The following is a 2,327-nucleotide window of genomic DNA, read 5'->3' on the forward strand; positions in this document are numbered from 1 at the left end:
AGTTTATTTTTCTGCATTTAAATTTTGCAAGTAGATTTAGATCATGTCTAGCTAAGCATCCCTTCTAGGGTTTGCGATGAAGCTAGATCATGAGTAGGGGTTTTACATAGGGTTCTTTCTTTTCTTAGGATTTCTTTTTCTTCCTCTTTTGTCAAAAATTTTTGATGAACTACAGTTGGGTCAGAGTCCCTTCATAGTTCATGCTTGATTCAGTGCATAGGAGGAGAAAACCCTAAGGGATCCTAGTTACTACTCCCCTGTAAAGAATCTTGATGGATTATCGTTGGGCCTTAGTCCCTTCATAATCTATGCTTGGGAAAGACAAGAGGAGTAGTCGTTAGGATCAATAAGAAAAATTCTAGGTAGAATTTCCTAATCTAGATCTAGTGGATTCAAAAACCCTAGATCCTTAGTCTTATTGTCTTTAGCAAACAACTTTCGATTTTTGATTTTTGTTAAAGCTCGCTTGAGCATAGATTTGAAAATCATTTTTAAATCAAGTCTCTGTGGGATCGACCCGTACTCGCTGGTCTGCTACTCTGCACACTATGCGTTTGCGGTTTTATTTACAAATTTTAAGATTTGCACATCAAGTTTTTGGCACCGTTGCTGGGGATTTGACGTTTTAAATTGTTTTCAAATATTTGTTCTTCGTGCTTTATAACTCTCTTTCTTTTTTCTTTAGGTTTCTAGATTTAGTTGGTGATTGCTGGAAAACTCAGGTATGCTTCTAATTTCTCTTTTATTATTTTTAGTTAATTACTTTTCCTTTTAGACCTAATCATTTGAATTTACTTAATCACAAAAAAAAAAAAAATAAAACAAAACAAAAGACATTTCATAATCGTGAAGTAAAATATCAAAATAAAAAAAAAATTCTAAATTAAAATCTTTTACATTCTTGGTCATCTTGTTTATTTGCATTTGCATTTTCATAATTAATCTAAGGGCATCAACCCATTAACAAGATAAGGTAGGGATTTCATTACCCTTCCTTAGCCCAAAAACTATCTCCATCATATTGCATTACCTAGACCTTTAATCTTAAAATCAATTAGACGTCAACCTTAAGGAATTCGAGCTCAATAGGACAAGGAACCCTAAGAGTTCTACCAAGTTTGAGTTGTTTGATTAGTTGGTGTCTAGGCAAGTCCCTGAGGGTGGTTTGTTAAATTGGTTCAGTTGCTGGCCTGGCCAACTCGTTTGGTGTCTAGAAAGACAACGATGAGTGAACCTCCCACCTCTTATACTTACCTGGCTAACTAGTTGATCAATCTCCACTTGGAAGGCTTGAAGGGTCATCTTGGAATAGTTAGGAGCTGTCTAGATTTAGGTTAACCCTAGGATAGATTGAGTTTAATTTATTGTTTCACTTGTTTAAAAAATAAAAAAAAATTTATTAAAATTTAAATTAATTTGGTTACTTTTCTTTAGATTTAGGACTCCTTAGGATCTTTTCTTTAGAACTTTTTCTCTTTTCTTTCTTTTTCTTATACATAAAAATTTTTATAAAAAAAAAATTGTATAAACATCGAGAACCGTACACCTCGTGTGTGGAGAAGAGTGTCGGGTCGTCTAGTTAGAATTGAGTCAATTCCTGTTGTTCCAATGGCTGAACCAATCCAACCCATGACCCTTAAGGATTTGTGTTATCCAGTTGGCTCCATCCAACCATCTTGTATCAGGTTGCCACAATCCACAGCTAACAATTTTGAAATCAAACCTCAAATCATAAATATGCTTCCAAATTCACAGGATTAGAGGATGCTTATATATTTATTAGAGAATTTGAGGAGGTATGTGCAACCATGAAACTACAATTAACAGAGGATGAGGTCAAACTTAGATTAATCAACTTTGCCCTAAGGATAATGCTAAGAAGTGGCTTTATAGTCTGCCAAACCATTCTGTCACTACCTGGGAGGGCTTTGTGAGAACATTTTTGAAAAAGTATTTCTCCCATCATAAAACAGCTAGGATTAGGAATGAAATAAATCAATTTTACCAACTAGCTGGTGAATCATTTTGGAAGTACTTTGATCGTTTCAAGAATCTTTTGACCCAATGCCCACACCATGGAATAGAAACTTGGAGACTATGCCAGATCATCTATGAGGGGTTAGATTCAAACTCAAGAACTATGCTAGAGTCCATGTGCCAAGGCCAATTTATGGACAAAGAAACTACTGAAGCTTGGCAATTCTTAGAAGACCTAGCCGAGAAAAATTTACAGTGAGAAACAACTAGGAACCTGATAAAGCTACACCTTCAAGAGGAGGAATGCATCAAATTCAACCAACCCTAGCATCAGAGGCCAAGATTGCAAT

The 2,327-nt window shown here is 35.2% G+C and overlaps 1 non-coding gene across 1 annotated transcript; it reads right to left on the bottom strand.

The window, feature by feature from the left end:
• Window positions 1–1,975: 1,975 nt before the first annotated feature.
• On the bottom strand, window positions 1,976–2,082 carry LOC140851816 (small nucleolar RNA R71). Its single transcript, XR_012134573.1, has one exon. It is a non-coding gene; the product is annotated as a small nucleolar RNA R71 (small nucleolar RNA).
• Window positions 2,083–2,327: the final 245 nt, after the last annotated feature.

The sequence above is a fragment of the Elaeis guineensis genome, chromosome 9 (genome assembly GCF_000442705.2).
Source record: "Elaeis guineensis isolate ETL-2024a chromosome 9, EG11, whole genome shotgun sequence".
Classification (NCBI taxonomy): Eukaryota; Viridiplantae; Streptophyta; class Magnoliopsida; order Arecales; family Arecaceae; genus Elaeis; species Elaeis guineensis.